This window comes from Symphalangus syndactylus, chromosome 7, assembly GCF_028878055.3.
Source record: "Symphalangus syndactylus isolate Jambi chromosome 7, NHGRI_mSymSyn1-v2.1_pri, whole genome shotgun sequence".
NCBI lineage: Eukaryota > Metazoa > Chordata > Mammalia > Primates > Hylobatidae > Symphalangus > Symphalangus syndactylus.
This window is the reverse complement of record NC_072429.2, coordinates 101,446,402-101,459,382: the sequence shown is the minus strand read 5'-3', so window position 1 is coordinate 101,459,382 and position 12,981 is coordinate 101,446,402.

Genomic DNA, 12,981 nt, shown 5'->3' with positions numbered 1-12,981 from the left:
GGCAAAGCCAGGAGGCATTCCAGGGGCAAGCAGCAGCCTGCTGACGCCCCCAGGAGTTTGGGGTGTGCTACACCAGAGCTGAACCTGCCCAGTGCTACGGGTGTCTGGGACCTGACCAACAGGAGAGCTGCCCGGCTGAGGAAGTAGAACTGGTGCTGGTTCCAGAGTGTTCGTGATGTGCTAGACACCGGTGCTGCAGAGATGATCCTCACGGAGTGACAGTTGAGTAGAGAAAGCAGTGAAGAAGGCAAGTGATGCGATTGTGTGAATGGGTAATGACAAAAACATGTGGCACTAGGGCGGCAGAGGGAAGTCAAATAAGGCTTCCTGGAGTCGGTGACATAGGGACTGGGTTTTTTGGGTTTTATTATTATTTTTTTAAGACAGAGACTCACTCTGTCAACCAGGCTGGGGAGCAGTGACGTGAGCCCAGCTCACTACAACCTCCACCTTCTGGGTTCAAGCGACTCTCCTGTATCAGCCTCCTGAGTAGCTGGGACTACAGGTCAGGTGTGCACCACCACGCCCAGTTAATTTTTTTGTATTCTGGTTTTTTTTTTTCATTTTTGTTGAGACAGAGTGTTGCTCTGTCACCCAGGCAGGAGTGCAGTGGTACGATCATGGCTCACTGCAATCTCTGCCTCCCAGACTGAAGCGATTCTCATGCCTCAGCCTCCCAAGCAGCTGAGATTACAGATGTGCGCCACCGTACTTGGCTAATTTTTTGTATTTTTAGTAGAGATGGGGTTTCACCATGTTGGCCAGGCTGGTCTTGAACTCCTGGCCTCAAGCAATCCACCCCCCTCAGCCTCCCAAAGCACTGGGATTACAGGCACGAGACCCTGTGCTTGGCCTACTTCCTTTTTCTTAGAAAACTTTCCCTTTGTGAGGCCAGGCGCAGTGGCTCATGTCTGTAATCGCAGCACTTTGGGAGGCCGAGGCAGGCAGATCACCTGAGGTCAGGAGTTCAAGACCAGCTGGGCCAACATGGTGAAACCCCGTCTCTACTAAAAATACAAAAATTAGCTGGGTGTGGGGCACACGCCTGCAGTCCCAGCTACCTGGGAGGCTGAGGCAGGAGAATCGCTTGAACTCAGCAGGTGGAGGTTGCAGTGAGCCAAAATCACACCACTGCACTCCAGCCTGGGCAACAGAGTGAGAATCCATTTCCAAAAAAAAAAAAGAGAGAGAAAACTTTCCCTTTGTGAGGTATTATGACTGAATGGGTCTGGCTTTGTAAATTAATCTACTTGCTCATCTAAACCCCTAGCTATATGGTTATGAGGAACTGCAGGAGTACTCCCCACTCAAGACTAAGGGACTAAAATGTGGGGCAAATCTGGTGCCACAGACTTTGATTTGAGTCAAGATTTTTTTTTCCATTGCCTGAAAGACTTGGCTATTAACTCATCTGAAGATGTGTTAGAAAACGACACTTAAGGCCAGATGCAGTGGCTCACACCTGTAATCCCAGCATTTTGGAGGCCGAGGCGGGCATATCACTGAGGTTAGGAGTTCGAGACCAGCCTGGCCAACATGGTGAAACCCCATCTCTACTAAAAATACAAAAATTAGCTGGGCGTGGTGGTATGCACCTGTAATCCCAGCTACTTGGGAGGCTGAAGCAGGAGAATCACTTGTACCCAGGAGGCGGAGGTTGCGTTGAGCCTAGATCATGCCATTGTACTCCAGCCTGGGGGACAAGAGCGAGACTTCATCTCCAAAAAAAAAAAAAAAAAAAGAAAGAAAGAAAGAAAGCAAAGGAAAAGACACTTAAAAGACTTAATAAAAAGGCTTCCATAAGTATTTTCCTTAAACTGGCAGTGGTTAAATATACAAGGAAACTTTTATTCCACCACTTTAGGACATCACCAAATAACTCTAGACCTTCAGAACAGATTCTGAAGATACCTGCAGATGGTTTCTTGAAACACTTCTTTGGTTTCTTTTCTGTTTTTGTTTTTGAATACAGTAATTTACATTAGTTTATTCCACTTATATCATTTAAAATGGGAATTATTTCTCGGCAACTGAACCTATCCGAGAAGACGGTTAAACCTAGTAGCAGTCAACATTTATTAACACTTTCTTTGTGCACATATTGTGTTGGAAGTGCACATATTAACTCATTTAACCATCAATAACACTTTGATGCAGATATTACCTGCTAAATAAATAAATGTTAGTATTTCATTTTATAGATGATAAAACTTAGACACAAAAGGTTAAGCAACTTGCCCAAGTTGCACAGTTAGGAAAGCCAGGATTAAAACCCAGATAATTCTGGCATCCAAGTCGAAGCTTTTAACCATTATGCTATGTATTTTAAATATATAAATGTATGTAGGTATATGTGTGTGTATTTAAAATAAGTGTTACCTTAATACTGCTGCAAAAAATTACCACAAACCTAGTGGCTTAAAACACCACCACTTTAGGCACATATACACCATGAAATACTATGCAGCCATAAAAAAGGATGAGTTCATGTCCATTGCAGGGACATGGATGAAGCTAGAAACCATCATTCTCAGCAAACTATCACAAGGATGGAAAATCAAACATTGAATGTTCTCGCTCATGGGTGGGAATTGAACAATGAGAACATCACACACTGGGGCCTGTAGGGGGGTGGGGGGCTGGTGGGGGGTAGCATTAGGAGAAATACCTAATGTAAATGACAAGTTGATGGGTGCAGCAAACCAACATGGCACATGTATACCTATGTAACAAACCTGCATGTTGTGCACATGTATCCCAGACCTTAAAGTATAATAACTTAAAAAAAAAAACTCACTTTATTGTGTTAGATTTCTGGAGGTCAAAAGTCTGAAATGGCTCTCACTGAGCTAAAATCAAGGTGTAGTCAAGGCTGTGTTCTCTCCGAAAGCTCTAGGGGAGAATCAGTTTCCTTGCCTTTTCCAGCTTCTAGAGATTGCCTGCATTTCTTGGCTGTTGGCCCCTTCCTCCATCTTCAAAGCCAGAAGGGTAGCATCTTCAGTTCTTTCTGACTCTGACACTGTCTCTCCTGCCTCCATCTTTCATCTGTAAGACACTTGTGAGTACACTGGGGTCACCCAGAATAATCTCTTTATTTTAAGGTCAGTTGATTAGCAACCCTAATTCCATCTGCAACCTTAATTCCTCCCTGCCATGTAGAATAACATATTCACATGTTCCAAGGATTAAGGAACGGACATCTCTGTAGAGTCATTAGTCTGCCTTCTACAATTTCCTCAGTTCAAAATTTAAAAATTACAAAACAGCCAGGTGCGGTGGCTCACACCTGTAATCCCAGCACTTTGGGAAGCCAAGGTGGGTGGATCACTTGAGCCCAAGAGTTCAAGACCAGCCTGGGCAACATGGTAAAACCATATCTCTACAAAAAATACAAAAATTAGCCAGGTGTGGTGGTGCACGCCTGTAGTGCCAGCTACTCAGGAGGCTGAGGTGAGACAATCAATTGAGCTTGGGAGGCTGAGGCTACAGTGAGCCATGATCATGCCATTGCACTCCAGAGCCTGGGTGACAGGGTGAGACCCAATAAATAATTACAAAACAAAAAGTTACAGAGTGAAAAAATCTTCCTTCCATGTCTACCTCCAAGTCACACGGTCTCTTTCCCCAGAAGCGGCTGATGTCATCTGCTGTGCCCTTCTAGATTTAAGAGTAAATATGTATAATTGTTTTATTTTATTTTCATTTGTACTTATACTATACACACAGCTCCACATCTTGCTGTTTCATTTAACAAACATGTCCTGGAGATCATCAGGTCGATACATAAAGATCTGTGTCATTGGGCCTCCTTTAAATCATATTACCTTCTTTAATATAAAGAAATATATTTAAATGGAATTTTATAGTACTTTATAAGTGGAAAGCCAGTGTCACTCACCGTAAGTAGGAAGCTTAAAAATTACAATAAAAATAAGGCCGGGCATGGTGGCTTACGCCTGTAATTCCAGCACTTTGGGAGGTCGAGGTGGGCAGATCACGAGGTCAGACATACGAGACCAGCCTGGCCAACATGGTGAAACCCTGTCCCTACTAAAAATACAAAAATTAGCTGGGGGTGGTGGCGCACACCTATAATCCCAACTACTCAGGAGGCTGAGGCACGAACATCAATTGAACCTGGGAGGCGGAGTTTGCAGTGAGCCAAGATGGTGCCACTGCACTCTAGCCTGGGCGACAGAGCGAGACTCCATCTCAAAAAAAAAAAAAAAAAGAAGACTCTAACATTTGTCTAAACCAGCATTATCCAATGGTGGTCTACAGAAAATAATTGGGTAAGACTTCAGTGAGTATTACTTTAAAAGGGGGTTCCATAATTAAGTGTTTGCGACACTTTGACTTAAATAGCTTTGTTTGCCACCAGCCTGCTCAGAGCATTTACTGTGCTCTTTGGCTAGAGCAATGCACATGCAGATCATCTCAAGAATTTCATGGACCAGGCTTTCATGGCACCAGCCCAGATGAAACCTAATTAGGAAAGTGAAACTTTGCCTAAATCAGAAAATGCATGCTTTATCCATTTGGGTTGCTATAACAAAACACCATAGATTGGGTGGCTTAGAAACAATAGAAACTTGTTTCTCACAGTTCTTGGAGGCTGAGAAGCCCAAGATCAGGGCTCTGGCAGATTTGGTGTCTGGTGAGGGCCCACTTCCTAGACAGTTGCCTTTCGCTGTAACCTCACACAGTGGAAGGGGCTAACTAGCTCTCTGGAGTATCTTTTAATAAGAGCACTAATTCTAATTACCAATCACCATGACCGAATCACCTCCCAAAAGCCCTGCCTCCTAATACTATCACCTTGGGGACTAGGATTTTAACATATGAATTTGGGCACAAACACTCAGACCATGGCAATTTAGTTCCAAAGCTAAATACAGGGATAATTGAGATTATCTGCTTTTTAAAAATTGTTCGTATGATGATAGCTTCCAGTTACCCAGCACCTATTTTGTGCTAGCATCTCACTGAATCTTATAACAACCCTGAAAAGATCTTTTAAAAATCTCCATTAAAAAAAATAATAAACCAATTAAGGGCCAGGCGCGGTGGCTCACATCTGTAATCCCAGCACTTTGGGAGGCCGAAGTGGGTGGACCACCGGAAGTCAGCAGTTCAAGACCACCCTGGCCAACACGGTGAAACCCCGTCTCTACTAAAAATACAAAAATTAGCCAGGCATGGTGATGCACACCTACAGTCCCAGTGACTCAGGAGGCTGAGACAAGAAAATAACTCAAACCCAGGAGGTTTTGAGGTTTCAATGAGCCGAGATCACGCCACTGCACTCCAGGCTGGGCGACAGAGCGAGACTCTGTCTCAATCAATCAATCAGTCAATCAATCAAAATAAACAAATTAAGGATCAGAACTGAGTTCATTCATTCAACACATTTTTATTATTAAGAGCTTAAGTGCTGGTCACTCTGTCTGACTCCTCACTGTCGCTGCAGCCCTCATGACCTCTGAATTAGGTTCCTGTAACCAAGAGTAAACATTCCTGGAAAACAGGCAAACACAGCTCTACAGAGCCCCCAGCATAGCCAGGGAAACAGTGGCATGGTGGCTAAGAGCATGGGCTCTAGAGTCTGAATCTCTCAGAATCTCAGTTTTTCCACTGGAAAAACAGGGCTAGTGAGAATACCCTACATCACAAGGATGTTGTGGTGATCAGGCAAGAACATACAGAGAACATGCTTTGCACAGAGCCAAGCACACGGATGTACTCAACAAATGTCAACTTGAACTGTGGGTCAAGACATGAGAAACCCAAGTATTCAGACTTTCTGTGAAAATACTCTTTGTCTCGTCAATCTAACACCACAGAGGGAGGAATGGAAGGAAAAAAGGAAATCAAACAGTCAAAAAATTTGATTTTCTAACAAAATCAACTTGGGATTGGTGGTGGTGCTGTGGAGTTAGCTTTGATGTAACGCAAGACTCCCCAGATGGAGGTCCCAGCTCACCAGCCCCAGGGAAGGAGAGAAGTCAGAGTTGCTCTCCCAAGGGGGAACATTTCTGCAAGGGCATTTAAAATGGCACACAGAATTTATAAAGCAAAAGAACCCTGATGCTAGAAATGAACTATCACAACTAATAGGAACTTAAGTTTATTCTCCTTTAAAGGTAAAAGTAAGTCTGGCTGACTTATTAGAACAGACTGAGCAAACCCTAATAAAGGAATGGATGCAAGCAATGATGGTGACTTCAGCATAGATCGATCAGGCTGATACCATCTGAAGCCCCTGATCAATCTGAATTTCAAAGACTGAGTCTACCAGACACCATGTGCCTTCTGAGGTGACATGATGGAGACAAACCAGAACTGCCTATGGAGAATTCTTGCAAATAAATAAATAACCAAACCTGACTCAATTGAGTCTCCTCATTTTATGGTAAACACAGGTGGAAATGGAACACATTAACTATCATAAAGATGCATTTAGCCAAACCTAGAGTGAGGGAAACTATAGACAAATGCCTTTGCTTTTCAACAAATACATGGCATGAAAATAGAGGTGGGTTGGGGAGGGGAAGCTGCTACAGATTTAACAAGCATTTAAGTAATGCAAAAAAAAAAAAGAAAGAAGAAAAAGAGAAAGAAAGAAAGAAAGAGAAAGAAAGAAAGAAAAAGAAAGAAAGAAAGAAAGAAAGAAAAAGAAAGAAAGAAAGAAAAAGGCAGGCAGGCAATATGTGGAGCTTGTTTGGATTCTATTCAAATAAGCCAACTGTTAAAAGGCATTTTTTTGAGACATCTGGGGAAGATTGAACTCAGACAGGATGTTAGATGATGTTAAGGAGTTCCGGGTAGTGGTAGGTGTGATAAATACTTTTTTAAAAAAGTACAGAGACAGTGTCTTGCTATGTTGCTCAGGGTGGTCTCAAACTCCCGGCCTCAAGTGACTGTTACCAAAATGCCAGGGGTTTGGTCTAGGTCCTGCCGCTTGCTGCACAGAAAGCCAATCACTGAGACGATGAGTACTGCCAGGGAAGAAGGCTTTAATCAGGTGCTGCCACCAAGGAAATGGGAGGCCAGTCTCAAACCCATCTCCTTGACTAAAATTAGGGTCGGTATAGCAAGGAAGAAATTTAACCATGTCTGGGAAAACAGGAATTAGGGAGGGGTAAGGAAGATATGTTGTTTAACAGGAAGCAGGTGGTCAGTTAGGTAATCATGAGGGGTGAAGGGTCTAATGTCTTATTGTCAGGATGCAGTGATCTGGTAAATTTCAGCTCCTTGATACCACCTGGGAGGCTTGATGGTTGGTTTTTTGAGAAAGAAACTCAGATAAGACAAACATAACTTTCTCAAGTTTTAAGACTGGGAGGGGCCAGCCAGGCGTGGTGGCTCAGGCCTGTAATCTCAGCACTGTGGGAGGCTGAGGCAGGTGGATTGCTTGAATGCAGGAGTCTGAGACCAGCCTGGGCAACATGGTGAAACCCTGTGTCCACAAAAAATTACAAAAAGTAGCTGGGCATGGTGGTGAGTGCCTGTAGTCCCAGCTACTTGAGAGGCTGAGGTGGGAGGATCCTTTGAGCCTGGGAGGTCAAGACTGCAGTGAGCCACATTTGTGCCACTGCACTCCAGCCTGGATGACAGAGAGAAATCCTGTCTCAAAAAAAATATATATATATATTGGGAGGATTAATTTCTGTGTTTATTTAAAGAAACCATAAACATCAGTTCTATGGGACCATTGAGCTGGTTTCATGATCCTCCCACCTTGGCCTCCTAAAGTGCTGGAATTACAGGCATGAGCCACCATACCTGGCATGTTATGTTTTTATTAAAGGACTTGTTGGTTAGAGATCAATCCTGAAGTATTTACGGATGAAATGATATGTCTTCAGGAATTCGCTTTAAAATACTCCAGCAAAAACCAACAAGCAATTAAACAGAATTGTTCTGGGGGCAGGGAAGGCCAGAGGAAACAAAAAGCAGTGGGAAAAAAATGTGGACAACGATTGAAGCTGGATGTTGGAGTCCATGGGGCTTCATGACCCTTCTCTCTACATTTGTGTATGTTTAAAATGTTCCGAAAACAGTCAAATGAATAAAACTAATTCTTAAAATTTGAGAGCTGAACTGCAGAGTTTTCCCAGTTCAGATCAGATGGAAAACAGGTACCTGGTGAGATGCTGAGAGGGTTTCTGGTGCAGCCCTGGGGAGCTCTGATCAGCACTGCAGCCTCTGCAGACAGCTCGGGATGTCTGGTATTCACAAACACGGATCATGAAGGCGCCCGCACGGCGATCGTAAAACTGTCTATTTGACACGCTGCACTGGCTTTGATAACATCTAACTATCTATGGAGCTAATTAAATTATTAGACTCAAAGCTGTGAGATGGCCCAATTTACACGTGAAGAGTCCTCTTCCCAAGCTGCAGCGACTCAGCGAATTCCCCTTGAAGTCATAATTACTCATCTGGAGTTGTTCCCAATCAAGTTGTGCCTCTGATAGTGATTTCCCAATTTACTCCTAACCCTTCCCGAGTGGTGAGATTGTTTATTTGGTTTCAGCACAAACAGATAAAGCTGGGGGCAGATCAGTAAAGAGCCACCCAGTGTGGCCTGGAAGGGCCTGTTTGAATTAAGGTGCCCAGTTAGAGGGGCCTCTATTGACTAACAGGACTGAGTTCACTCCTCTGGAAAGTCTCTGAGATGGGGAAACTGTGTTCCCTTGACCCTCTCTGCCAGCACCCAGCAAGGTCAGAGAAGGGGGCTCAATGCCCAAGCGGGGGACGGATTCAACCCCCTTGAAGAGAAGTGACAAAGATCAACAGCATGGTGGGTGGAGAAGCTACTATGCAGAGAACCAAAGACCTGGGCTCCAGGCAAGGCCCAAACTCAGCCGGTCTCAGCATCCTCATCTATGATATGGGGGCTGAACAAAGTAGTTTCAAAGACTGTAGCTAGAAAATGAACTCATTTCTGGTTTAAGTGGCTTGAGCTCTTCTGGCAAAAGGAACAAAAACTCAAAATGACATGTTTGCAATTTCCATCCTCACCAGAGAGGCAGTATAGCTTAGTGGTCAAGAAAGGATTCTGAAGCCAGATTGCTTGGGTTCAAGCCCTGCTGTGGCACTCCCCAGCACGGTGGCCTAAAGCATGTCATGTATCCTCTTGAGCCCCAATGTCCCCCTCTATAAAATGAGGATAACAGCTATACCTTCCTTATCGGTTTTCATGAAGACTAAGGAAACTAATACATGTGAAATATGCAGAACTTAAAGGATAAGTACTATACAAGTGTTTCTACTATTTTTATCCAGAAAAGTAACACTTTACATACCTTTACAGCTCTAGAAATCAAGCATGATGCTGTTGAGGTTTTGTAGATGAATAAGACCACTCTCCATTAATTTTAGAGTTTAGAAGATAGACATTTCTATTAAAACCCTGGCCTCGACAATGATAACTATTATGATACTGGGTAGCATTTAGTACACATTTCATTTTCTGACCTTGTTTTTAAGTCAGAAGGTTGGAAGGACATAGGGCTGGAAAGGGCCCCTAGGGTTTTCCAGCTGGAGCCTCAATCACAAGTTCAAGTCCCATCCCTGCCGAGTGACCTTCAATTTTCTGTTTGAATTCCTCCAGAGACATGGGACCCACTTCCTTCCAACAGAGCTGCTGTTTGAAACCTTCCCCAGCAGAAAATGTCAAAAGAAGTGAAGACTTTTAAACTAGAAAAAAGAGTTTCATGACAACATCACTGACAACAAATATTTGCAGAACTGTGATTATAATTATTGTTAACCTCAATAAGATTAACATTAGGCATCATCTCTGTTTTTTTTTATTATGGTGATCGTGCATTGGTCTCACACTATAAGCCACACATTGTACAAAATGCTTCACACGCCTTCTCATTTAATCCTTCAACAACCTCATATGATGGTATTATTATCTTGATTTTACAGTTGAGGAAACTGGAAAACAGTTATGTAAAACTCTGCCCAAGGAAAGAGAGTTAATGAGGGGAAGAAATAGGATTCAAACCTAGATTGGTCTGACTTTGGAAGGTAGAATTAGAACAGCTTTGTGGAAGTTATCAGGACTCCAAAACACAGACTGTCTGGAAAGTGGGTTTTGGGTCAACATTATGAGAACTTTCAAATGAGGCTGGGCTCATTTCAGGCAATGGGGTGTTGATAGGGCTTTTAACACACACACACACACACACACACGCACACACACACACACACACACACCCTGCCCAGCCTAGTACACTTTCTTTAAGGGGCAGTGGGTAGATAGGCAGGGGCTGGGCCCTGGGAGGCTGGGGAGGAGGAGCCTGGCTGGTAGAATGGGGCATCCATGGTAGTCTCATTGCTGGAGAAAACCCCAGGCAAGATACCGGAGCTGCCACCAACATATGGTTTCCAGCAGCAACTGCTTGCTCAGTCCTGTAGACTCTGCCCCAATTACCTGGGCAATTCACCCTTTCCCTGGCCCAGTCCCTTCAGTGAGTGAGCACACTTCCTACTTCACGGAGAAAGGAGAGCTTACCAGGCATGAATTACCTCAACTGTCATCCTCTGTGCCGATGCGCAAAGCTGCACCGTGGGCTCTGCATTCCATCCCATTCCATATGGCCTGCTCCGGGTCTTTGCTCTACCATTGTCCACTCTCCTTCCTGCACCTTCTCCCCTGGCCTGTCCTGGCTTCTTTCCATCAGCCTGTATCCATGCTAAGACTGGGTTATTTAGAAAAAAAACAAGACAAGGAAAAATAACTCTTTGATCCTGCATCCAACTCCCAGTAAGTGTTGTAGGTTTCCTTTTCCAAGCTGACCTTCTCAAAGAGCAGTTGGCACTAGCTCTCAATCCTTCCTTCTCCTGGCATTTCCCTTTATACCCCCACCTGGTTTCCAATCACACCATTGCAGGGAAACAGCTCCCACCACAGATGCCACTGACCATACCGTTACTGACATCCAATAAACCCCTGTAGGTCTTTTCTTATATGATCTGATCTGTTATTCACTCTCTCTTTATGAAACTCCCATTTCTCTTGGTTGCTGTATAACATTCTTTCCCAGGTTTTTCCCTTTCAGCTTTCCAGCTCTTTCTGGATCCCCTTTCACTTGGGGCCTCTTATTTGTTTACCAGGGCTATCTGAGGCTCTGTTCTCAGTCTGGACCCATCCAGAACCATCCACCCACACAGGGCCTGCCCCACCACCTCCATGCTGACCACTCTCCCAATCTAGAAGTCCAGCTCCGCTCATGATCCAGGCTTCTGCATATAACTGCCACTTGGGTGGTGCTTTGGTTTGAATATGTCACCTCCACAACTCAGATGTTGAAACTTAATGGCCAATGTGATGGTATTAAGAGGGGGGGTCTTTAAGAGGTGATTAGGTCATGAGGGCTCCACTCCTCATGAATGGGATTAAGGCCCTTATAAAAGAGGCTTCATGCTGCACAGTGTTCAGCCCGCTTTGCTTGCCCTTCCTCCTTCAGCAAGGACACTGCTTTCCTCCCCTCCAGAGGGTGCAGCAACAAGGGACCATCTCAGAAGCAGAGAGAGGCCCTTACCAGTGAGGAAAATGCTGCTCCTTTGACCTTGGACTTCCCAGCCTCCAGAACTGTGAGAAGTAAATTTCTGTTCTTCATAAAATACCCAGTCTTGGGTATTTTGTTACAGCAGCACAAATGGACTAACACAGGTCGTTCTGTACCCTCATCCTAGAAAAACCACAAATTGCCAATACACACAAATCTTCCAACAACTTCTGGGAATTCCTGAAAGATGCTCTAATGCTCCCCAAACATCCTATATGATCTGTAGCTTTACAGCTTAGGTGGCCCCAGGCTAATGCAAAATTTCCAGGATCCTCTGGCTGGGCTCCCTCAGTGCTTCCTCCTCTTCTCAGGAGCATGTTTCAAGGCCTGCTGGTTTTGACTTCGCCTCATTCCACCAAGGCTGAATTGCAGACACATTGTCTTTCTTCCACTGTTTGCTTCACTTTGGTCCCTTCTCTCAACCCCCGATTTTCACACTTTTTCAATAGCTACGTTCCCACACATTGTTTTTTATTATAACCCTCTCCCTTTTCTTCTTGTACACTATTTATAGAACGCAAACCAATTATTGCATATCCGTTATCTTTTCAGCTCACTTAAAGTTCTGGGGAGAACAGAAATGGCTCACAAAAAGACAATGAAATGTGATAGATCAAAGCTATGAATGAAGATGACACATGGGTGCTCCTCTGCCCTCTTCCAGGGGCTGCAGTGGGCCCCAAAGCACAGGCCAGCTGAAGAAGAAAGAAGTGGTCAGTCCCAACCAGGACTCCAGGGGATCCAAAGCATCCAGGAACTCATAAAAACAGCACGGAGCCTCATGACAATGCTGAGGGTGGATGAGAGGAGGAGCGAAAGGAGGAACATGCCGGCTTGGAAGGGCTGTGAATATTCTGCTATGAGTCAGCTTTCCAAAGGCAAAAACAGGCTTAATCCCCAAGCCCGCACTTCTGCACCCCCATGCTCTTTGGCTGTGTCTTCCTTCTCTAGGACCAGTGTTCGCCCTGCGTCAGGAGCAGCTCTTACCCTGTGGATCTCCTTTCTCCTCTTTCTTCTTTGGAGGCCAGAATTCCTGCATGCCCCACCCTACCCTCTCCACCCTTACCTGTTCAATGCACCCATTTCAGCCTCCAGCAACGGCCCCTGCACCAGGCTCTCCTGGGTGTGCCCTTTCCTTCTACTGGGACTCAGGACTGTGCCTCCCCCAGGAAGCCCGGGATGCTTTTTACAAGGGATATTCAATGCCCCTCATGGGTTCTCAGACACACAAGGACAAGCTATACAACATAAAGTGACTGCAAACCTTCAGGCTACACTGAGCCCTCCTCCTGCTTTTTGATAACCAGACACTTAGCTCAGGATGGGGATAAAAGATCTCCTTACACTGCACTGAAGATTCTAATTGAATCTGTGGACCATAATTTTGTCTAGA